At 45.9% G+C, this 10,696-nt stretch overlaps 1 long non-coding RNA gene across 1 annotated transcript; it reads left to right on the forward strand.

Moving 5' to 3' along the window:
- Nucleotides 1–2,013: 2,013 nt before the first annotated feature.
- Nucleotides 2,014–9,366, forward strand: LOC146192276 (uncharacterized). The gene is made up of 3 exons (XR_014706386.1): nt 2,014–2,120; nt 5,872–5,935; nt 9,138–9,366. It is a non-coding gene; the product is annotated as an uncharacterized LOC146192276 (long non-coding RNA).
- Nucleotides 9,367–10,696: the final 1,330 nt, after the last annotated feature.

The raw sequence follows: 10,696 nt of genomic DNA on the forward strand, positions 1-10,696 counted from the left end.
CTGCCTGCCTGCCTGCCTGCCTGCCTGCCTGCCTGCCTGCCTGCCTGCCTGCCTGCCTGCCTGCCTGCCTGCCTGCCTGCCTGCCTGCCTGCCTGCCTGCCTGCCTGCCTGCCTGCCTGCCTGCCTGCCTGCCTGCCTGCCTGCCTGCCTGCCTGCCTGCCTGCCTGCCTGCCTGCCTGCCTGCCTGCCTGCCTGCCTGCCTGCCTGCCTGCCTGCCTGCCTGCCTGCCTGCCTGCCTGCCTGCCTGCCTGCCTGCCTGCCTGCCTGCCTGCCTGCCTGCCTGCCTGCCTGCCTGCCTGCCTGCCTGCCTGCCTGCCTGCCTGCCTGCCTGCCTGCCTGCCTGCCTGCCTGCCTGCCTGCCTGCCTGCCTGCCTGCCTGCCTGCCTGCCTGCCTGCCTGCCTGCCTGCCTGCCTGCCTGCCTGCCTGCCTGCCTGCCTGCCTGCCTGCCTGCCTGCCTGCCTGCCTGCCTGCCTGCCTGCCTGCCTGCCTGCCTGCCTGCCTGCCTGCCTGCCTGCCTGCCTGCCTGCCTGCCTGCCTGCCTGCCTGCCTGCCTGCCTGCCTGCCTGCCTGCCTGCCTGCCTGCCTGCCTGCCTGCCTGCCTGCCTGCCTGCCTGCCTGCCTGCCTGCCTGCCTGCCTGCCTGCCTGCCTGCCTGCCTGCCTGCCTGCCTGCCTGCCTGCCTGCCTGCCTGCCTGCCTGCCTGCCTGCCTGCCTGCCTGCCTGCCTGCCTGCCTGCCTGCCTGCCTGCCTGCCTGCCTGCCTGCCTGCCTGCCTGCCTGCCTGCCTGCCTGCCTGCCTGCCTGCCTGCCTGCCTGCCTGCCTGCCTGCCTGCCTGCCTGCCTGCCTGCCTGCCTGCCTGCCTGCCTGCCTGCCTGCCTGCCTGCCTGCCTGCCTGCCTGCCTGCCTGCCTGCCTGCCTGCCTGCCTGCCTGCCTGCCTGCCTGCCTGCCTGCCTGCCTGCCTGCCTGCCTGCCTGCCTGCCTGCCTGCCTGCCTGCCTGCCTGCCTGCCTGCCTGCCTGCCTGCCTGCCTGCCTGCCTGCCTGCCTGCCTGCCTGCCTGCCTGCCTGCCTGCCTGCCTGCCTGCCTGCCTGCCTGCCTGCCTGCCTGCCTGCCTGCCTGCCTGCCTGCCTGCCTGCCTGCCTGCCTGCCTGCCGGCCTGCCTGCCTGCCGGCCTGCCGGCCTGCCGGCCTGCCGGCCTGCCGGCCTGCCGGCCTGCCTGCCTGCCTGCCTGCCTGCCTGCCTGCCTGCCTGCCTGTCTGTCTGTCTGTCTGTGATTTGAAGGGGTTCTGTGGTGTGATGCTCTTTCGGTTTTTGGTTGAGTGGAAGCTGCCTGCATGTAACAGCCGATATATGCAGGACCCTCATTCGTTAGTGTTAGATTAGGGAGGGGAATACATTCGGTGCCTGTTTCTTTGCCGCATAAGCATAAGATCCTTGCACTCAAAACGTGAGTCATATATCCAAGGAAATATTATATAGACCGCAGATTAACGCATGAGCAGAGGATATTGGTGCTAGAATATATTATTAAAGTGTGGTTTGTACTTTCTGTAGAAACTGGAACTGGTGAATGCATGAGAGGATATATGCAGAATAGCGTTGCTGTCCCAACAGCCAGATCAAAAAAGTGTGACCGTCTGGGAGCGTTCAAAGATAGCTTTTAGCGCAGGGTAGCCACGCGCCTTGTATTCATAAAACTGTGGCCACAGCAACCGGCATCAAACTGGTATCCTCGGGCTGAGTAATCACTCGCCGTAATCGGTAACTGCTTCAAGGAGTTTATATATACCGATTAGTAGCTACCGCAGTGATGGCCAATCTTGCGAAGTCATTTGCGTATATGCACTAAAGTTCAATTTAAATGCTCATTCTTTGAACTTTTGATGTTGAATCCACATTTACAATCACTTATATCGCACACGTTTTCTAATCAGCCAAAATGTCATTGCTTTAAATTGCATTTTGAATGGAAATATTCTTTACTACTTAGCATATTTATTATTGGTTAGCCACATATGATATCATTTTAACATTTCTGAGTATAATTTCCTTCCAGAATTTTTGGAGATGAAAACTCAATTTTTCCTGTCCCTTTTACTGGCATTCGTCGCCACAATTGTGTAAGTGCAAGTTATTGTGAGTGAGTAAGCTTTATATATGAAACTGGTATGAAGAAGTTTACATAGGGATGGAGAGTCAGACCGAAAGAGCACATTTGTATGTCAGTGCCTGCCTTACGTGCGTGCAAACTCCCGGATGGATAGCTACATAGGTAGAACCCGAGTGTCGTCGCTGTTCGCTGTAGCTTAAGCACTGAATATTATGACATTGCCTGGAAGGTACTTCTTTCCGATGTCGTAACCAGAGCTGTCCAAAAGCATCTATTGTACCGTTGGACGGGCGCCTATCTTGCAATTTTGTCATGTAACTTTTACCGCATGGTTATCGTCATATTGCCGTGAAATCTTCAAAACTGTATTTGTTGTTTTTTAACAGCCACCGGCATGCGGCTCTATCGCTGTGATTCTGGCGCGCGTATCAATTCTGTATCCCGTGTTTGTTCATGCTAGTTGTCGCGATACGATTCGTTATCGTTTTCTTTGTCGCAAAAGATACGCCGAGATCTATCTCGAAGATTCCAATCAGTTGTATATGTTTCCGCAGTGTTCCAGGGTGTACTAGTAGCAGTTTGTGACGTTATCTAGATTGTTCTGAGCAGCCTTTAAATTGAGCCCTGACGGGTGTGACGGGCATTCTTTCTTCTGCGATCGACGAGCACGTGTGTTACTATCACCGCCGCCGAGTTGCTTAGTTATTTTGCGGGCGCAAGTCAGCCCAATAAAGAGTCAATTTCAGTACCATCAAGACTGTGTCATCTTTTGGTATAAACAGCCTTGTCACCACTGCATGAAAATATTCTTGCCGGTCGTCTGGCTGAACGCCGAGAAGGTTATGGTGCCTGGCTTTCATAACTATTCCGCAGTCACACATGCGATGAGTACCGGTTCCTTGCTGGCCTATTATGTGACAGCTTTGGCACCGCGAGAAAGCCAGCGTGGTAGCAAGGTTGCGATTATAATGAGTCGCCGCCTCGGGGCCATGCCGTTATTTCTAGCAGCGCTGACAGGCTCGATCGGGTCGGGTTCATTTGATGCGGGCTAGATTGGGTCAGCGGTGAGGATGCGGTCGTCGTCAAGACCCTCACTTGTCCATGACTGTCCGGTCCCTGTTGGCGAAGTCACTCGCATGTGACAATACCTTGTCCACTCTCACCTTAAAGGCATTATCTTGAAAATGAACGTGGCTTGATGTTCTGATGTATTTTGTGCTCATATTAGATGTCTGGAAGTAGTTTGAGGTTTCTCAAGTAATGGTGTATAGAATTATTGGAACTCAGAATCCTCGCCGACCACTCAGTTCGTATTCTGTTTTTTTTTTTTTATGGCAGCCACGATCGTTAAAAGCAAACTTTTTCGGAGCTAGTTATGTAGTATCATCGATTCGTAAATTTGTAGTTACCATAAAATAACTGCTCATTGAGTTTTCCGCGGTGTGGCGAGAGGCCCCAGGGCACGTTTTCTGCCGGTATGAGCGTGATGCATCCAGTTGTGGCTCATCTCTAAGCGATTTGGTGATCCTATTTATCAAGCTAATATACTCGCACATAAACATCCATGACAGCATACAATTCCTTTGAGTTAAGTAGCACCATAGAGAGAGAGAAAGAGCTAGTTTGCTCGCCCTGCGCTGGCTGTCTACACTAAAGAAGACGTTTTGTAGCGGCACATTCAACCTGTTCCAGACGATGAGAGAAGGTTAGCGCACACTTAGGAGGCGCAAAGAACGTTATCACTGTATATCTTTACAGCAGTCCTTCTAATGTCAGATGTCGATTCACGACGTATGGATTTTTATGGCGCACCCGAAGAAGTCCAGGTGTACGGAAGCCAATAGATGGTCTCATGCAGTTTGATTACCCTTCGGATATGGCGGTGCACTACACGAAAAAACGAATCACGCAATGTCTAGAACAAGCAGAATATCTCGATTTGCCTTCAGGGCCAGTTACTCTTAAAGGTGGTTATGAGAATGACAGCATGTTTTGCTAGGAACACACGTGAAAAGCCCACGGGAACACACACCTTCCTACAGTGACCGCGCCCCAGCGCCAGAGACGTCAATGACCAGCAAAGTTAATATCGCGAATGCGATGAATCAAGCAGATTATGTTGGCAACGACAACTCTGGGCTAAGAATCTAGCACGAAATGGTTGAAAGAAGGAACAAGTGGAAGAGTAAGAACAAGTCTCGGTGCGTGGAGAACTGCCGTCCAAACACACATCGCGAAATCGTCCACAAAAATGCTCCAGTAAACGTCATACGTGCAGACTGCACACAGCGCAGGAAGCATTTATTATGCCACGTTGACTATATGCATCAAACTGAATATTGGGTTTATACATTTAAGTCTTTTAAAACATTGACATTATATATGGCACAACACGGAACACCTACTGCATCTGTAATATAAACGTGTTTTAAATCATGCACACTTATATAAATTTTTCAAATAAGAACAAAATTTTTAAAACACACCGTTAATGTCGAAGCTTCTTTATGATGTTGTGAAGTAAAATGGCTTTAATCATTTTGCAGGTTTCGAAGTATCATTTTGTTTCTCTTGATAGCGTGACTGAAGGGCCACAAATATGACCCTTGCTTTCCTTATTTAAACTTGCAGACCTCCCACATCAGATCTTCGTTTCTAGCTCTTTGTTTAAATAAAGTTCTCGTTAAGAAAACTAAGCATGACTTTATTCGCCCCCATACCGCGGATTGCTTCAACTAGTTGCCTGTGCGGTTATTTGATTACCTCAGGAAACCATTTGCATTAGGGTGATGTGTACGCTTTATAAAGTTCTAGCGTAAACACAACTGCGCGCCTCCATGGTTTGCCCCTAGCAACGGTGACTTTAGGGAGCCGGCAGCACAGCATATCAGGAAACGCCGGAAGAGGTGACACGTTGGGTACTAAAATTGTCGCGGTGGCCTAGTGTAATGGGATGTTACGCCACGTGGCATTACTGAGAAGCTTGCTACAAAATGTAAAGTCCGCAGCTGCTACCATAATTTACTCAGTGTGAGATCTCTAAACGGGACGCGAAATACCCTTTGCAGCTCAACGATCATGTTTACACATTTCTCTAATGCCGGTTTTTCGGTACTCTCGGCATTTTTTGCTTGTCTACTCTGCATTTGTGCATCATCGCCTATAACTATTTCACGCGCCTATACATAAACTGCTTCACAGTTAGAATTGTTACAATGACGGCGGCAGCTATAAGAAGACAACGTCGTGAGGGCTAGTTAGAGGCCGTGTGTCAGATATATACCAATTATTGCTTGCGTACTAGCTGCGTGCGATGCGGTCGTGAGGTTGCGTTTTTTCAGCGTACGCTAATGTCCTCATTTCTTTCATTGCTTCATTTATACTTCGCCTTAAGATAGTAATATATAGCTAAATCTCAGCACGTGTGCTCGTTAGTGATGGTCTCTTAGTGTGTACTCTGCACCTTGAAGGTACTTGTCTGTGCCTAAGTGATGAATCCGGTTGTTAACAACCGGTTGTTAACAACCTTCCTATTGTTGTCCGCAGAGCGAGATTTGCCCCGACTGTCAAAAAACGAGTACAATTGTTAGCCCTCTCTGGACGTTTCCCTCACACACTTAGTTTGCATTACCTGAAACACGTGTCAGCAATGTCAGCAAGCATATAATGGGGAAGACAGTCTAGGCCTAGCATAAATAATGTGGAATAGCACATTGATGATTCGTCGACACTCATTTGTCATTTTCTCCATTTTATTTCAGAGTGGCGCCACTACAACCACGGCGTCGTCGCCGCATTCTGACACACAACGAGTGCATGAGACCGGTAACTACACACACTAGCTTCTGCAAGAATTTCTGGTACTTGTTTCAATGAACAGATGCTCATTGCCGGTTCTACCATGTGCAACACAAACCAAAATCCGCGCTCTTTTACCCAAAAGAACAATTTTGTGGATTTACATTCCCTCCCTCACAAGGATTCTGTCGAGCAATAAAAATTGGCCTCAAGGTCCGTATTCCTTCCTTATTGCTTCTTTAACTAGAAGCTTGAGAAGAATTTAGGCTGTTATAATTAACATAATACTGTATGGTCCGTATGATATCAAGAATTATAAAATTCCGTTTTAAATTTGTTCGCATCCCGGAAAGTTCAGGTAGACAAAGCTACAAATATGTAACAGTTACCATTTAGTTCATTTTGCAAAGATTTCAACTTCATTGAAAGACAACTCTAAACGAATGGATCTCTTTCGACAAATATATTAGCCCTTGTTTTTCACTGCAAATGGCACGTTTGTGAATGGAAGCCTCGGTGATGTGTTTATTTCCTTCCAAGCAGATAGTAATTTGAAATATCAGTAAACCGCGGTTTCTGAAAGTTGTTGGCCATTCATGCCTTCGGACAAGCTATTATGGCCAGTGCTACTTCATGAAAGCTGGATAGATTCTGAAATGCGTAAATGAATATTTAGCACCAAACTCGTTACACTGGCGCAGCACTTAGCGTAGGTGGCGGTATGACTCTTTAATCTCGAGGCAAAATTTGAGCAGTCTGAGACATGCCTATCAATGCTTCAATAGCTCTTTTTTTGTCCAGGAAATCGCGGTCGTAAATCGTGAACGTTGTACGAATTCTCCGTAGAGTAGAGGTGATGAATAAGGAATAAACTAAAGGATCGTCTATAGGTAAGGTTAATGAATTTGTTTCAAAACATCTTTTTTACCCCTTTCCACTCCAGCTTTGTTCGGACAGGGGATTTTACCCAATCGTGAATTGCAGATCGCAGATATGTAACATCCTTGCTCAGCTACTAGCTCAGTATATGCATGGCACAGCAAAATGACGTTTCCTTGTTCCAAAATCCTTCTATTAATTTCTATAAGGAAAAACTTAGCAATGTGAATATTCATTTTTCACAATTTACGAGAAACAGTACAACGATAAAGCATTACTAAAAACAAGAGCTTAGGACCAACCATTGCATTGAAATCAATGCTTAAGACTAACCATAGGCAATCATAGCTTGTAAGCATGTTTTTCAGGAAAACGTTTTTTGAATCTTTGCTAGCCTTTTTTCTCCTTCCTATCATCACATTGCATCACTTTATTACATTAAAAAACCCTTTTGTGAGGTAATAATAAGGCGTGGGTACACATAATAACATATATTATCTCAAAATATAGATACTATTACTTAGACATAGCAGTTATGCGATTATAAAATGTGTATGGGCAGGTGATTTCAGCAATGTCATGTGGAAGGCCATTCCAGTCTATGGCTTGGTGAGGAAAGAATAATGCTGCACACGTTTTAGTAGGAGATAGCGGACGCGCAACTTGCAGGTGATGAACTATGCGGCGTGAAATGCTGGCTGGAGGGTGCTGGGCGGAATTCGAAGTGAACTGGGAAGAACTTATGGAACACATTCTGGCGATTCGACGACTATGCGAGATTTGTTAGACCGGAAAATTTTAAAGATGGAATACTGGTTATCTACGAATGACAGAAATGAATGAATGAACAAATGCTTATGTACCCTTTTAATGATCACCGCATTGCCAACACGAAGGCACGTGCATGAGAAAAAACGATAGCATCCTGACGCTGCCTCTAATCTCTTACTTTTTTTGACACGTAGGCTTTCGCATAATAATAAGGATAAAATAAATATATTTTATATAGCTCGTTGCGATAATTGTGAACAAATGGAACGTTTTAAAGTAATTAAACAGTGTTCATTTTTTTCAGGCACAGTTGGTTTCTCCAGCTGAATAAGCGAGTATGGCACGGACTTTGTTGGTGCTAAAAAACGATGTCCATTAGAAGCGCTCAAGCACTGAAAAACGGTCAGAAAGATGAGATATAGGGATAGCAGCGCTATGTTTATACACTTATCTCACGTAATTAATTACAATTTTCAATTGTGCGACAAGCTTTCATTTAGCAGCAAAATTTTAGTTTGTTTCGGATATTCCCTGCTTCTTCAGCCTTTATGATCATCTACTGCGCACAGTTCCTTCTGTGTTCGCCGCTGATTACAAGCGCCTATGCCACTCTAAGGCCAAAGCATTTAATGGCTCATGCTCTCGTGGACACAATGTGTCCCACTTTTTCGGTGGCTCTGATTGGTCGAGGCGGGATGATGCCATTGAGGTCTATGACCAATCACACATCACCACCTCAGTATGCGTGAATACGTGCCTTATATGGCCACATGTCAATCAATGACTCTTTGAGTGAGGACTAATTGATAAGTAATAAGGTAATAGTTATTATTAATTATTCAATGATGTAAGTAATTATCCACGTACCTTATGACTAATTATTAAATTGACTAATGGATAAATAAAATTATTCATATAATAAATAACTACTAATCAGTGCCAGTAGCGTAGCAGAATGCAGGACGCAGGCTTTCGCCTTTCAATTCTTTAGTCGCTAATGTCCTTCGTAATGTTTTCCTATCTGCCAGGATTAGCATGCTAGAGGTAATCCAGTTTTATAGCTCCGACAGATATTCGCTGTCTAAACATTTTCTGGGATGCTTTCAGCACAACATTTCGTGAATTCTTAAACAAACGTTTTGCTCTAGCTTTGGCCACACTTATTTTGCAATATTTCCAAGCGTCTTGTGAAAGGGAATTATGCATCAGGAGCATTTTTCGTTGTGCTTTCTCACATCAGGCTTTTTAGCCCGACTATATGGGTTGATTGATGGGGTACCCTCTATACAAAATTCAGTATTATGGCTTTAAATAGTTCTATTTATATTTCAATAAACGATGATATTTTTGACAAGATGTAATTTAACAACATCCATCCAAATATATCACTCCTCACCTTGCACAAAGGCTTTATTATATGGGCTACAAACGCCGGAAATGCCCGTGAAGACATGACTTCTCCAAAGGGGCAGTTTTGCGCGATACGGCAAGGCAGCCATCAAACATAATCCAAGTTAAACTTTCATTCGAACTTTTCTCATTCATCTGCTGCATTGTATTTTTCTTCTCTTCTCTTTAGTGCAATACTCTTGGACATGGAGCCGACTGCATGCCAGGCTGCAGCTGCCATCGGCGCATAAATCAACCTTTCGCCGGAGCGTGCATGTCCAACAACCTTTCACCGATTCCGGGTTGGGAGCCAGTCAATCCTTGGCTACCGTGGCAAGCAGGTGGTATACCTGGCAATTAAATTGCGTAAAAAATTTATAACATGCTAATAAATAACCCCTTTCTTATTTAGCAACATTGATCTTTTCTCACTTGTTTTATTTTCATGCAAGGCGCATACAATGTTGCATTGCAAAACGACGTTATCCGTCCGTGCACACACACTCGCAGATACACCCAATCATGTAAGGCACGCGAGGGAAATGTGTTGTATGTCGTTGGTAGCATCAAGATTTAAACCTTGATGTTGACGGAAGGTGAAATTGTAGCAGACTTGAAACTCGGATTTACCTTAGCATTGCTACCGTTCAAAATGGGAATTCCAAAGTTGGAGCCCCTTCTGAAACCCCTATTCGTTTTTGAGGTAAAGGAGGAGGAGGAGGAAAAACTTTATTTTAAAAAAATGTAAACACTCCCAGGAGTATGCATTGCGTGAACCTTTTTTTTTTTCTCGCTGCTTCAAATAATGACCTTTCAACGCAAAAAAGAACGCCAGACACGTCATAATCGTCCTGTTCTCGAGCATGGTTTGAGCGAACGAAAGCCGTTGAGGCCATAAGTCAACGGACGCCTTGTATCGGTAGACCCTACTTTCGTCATGGCTTCGTCACCCGTTGCACCCGCGTCATCCAAGGCGTGAAACGTTGCTATAATTTTTGGTTTTTTGTAACTGAGATAAAAAGCCCTTTAAATTCCTCTCCTTGAGTGATGGCGCCCTTTCAGACAATTTAAGGGAACATTTAAGGTGTAATGGAAAGCTATAGAATATCGACGCTCCTGCCGTATTTGTAATATCGGGGATCAGCGCAGATTCCTCTCGGTTTTAAAGCACTGCGATAAAGGAGGAACAATCATAAGCCTGATATAAATCTTTCAATATGCCCTTTAGCTTGGTAACATGTTTGTAGACATTTTTACACCAAGGCTCAAATAAATGGTGGTAGTAGTATATCTAACCACAGCAGTTCACTGAAAACAATATACATTTCAAGATAATTATGTATGTCTTTTACCGCTGATTCAGTCATGTTAACTCCTACTTTTCACGACTGTTCTAGAGAGGTTCCCGAATTGTCCATATAAACCAATCTTGCGCAGTTGTACACGCAAAAATCGAAGCTCTATTTCATGGCCGCCTGCTACGCAGCAAGGGAAAGATCAAGGATTGACTTGTTCACTTATGCTGCGCCCCTCTCTTCAAAGGCGTCTATGAAGACGCACCGCCGTAGAGCTGCTTGTGGATGGCAAAGTTGTCTGCACAGAAAACGAGTTCGTCTACACTGGCATGTTGCGTCAAGCAGCTGATGTTCACGGCTCATGCCATCCGTCCCCTTTTGGCGTCACTACTACCCCCCTTTGAATTGGATAAGGCCAGATCATAGGGCTTCGGTAAACAATTCTCTGGCAGAA

The sequence above is a fragment of the Amblyomma maculatum genome, chromosome 4, assembly GCF_055883805.1.
Source record: "Amblyomma maculatum isolate TAMU_Amacu chromosome 4, ASM5588380v1, whole genome shotgun sequence".
Classification (NCBI taxonomy): Eukaryota; Metazoa; Arthropoda; class Arachnida; order Ixodida; family Ixodidae; genus Amblyomma; species Amblyomma maculatum.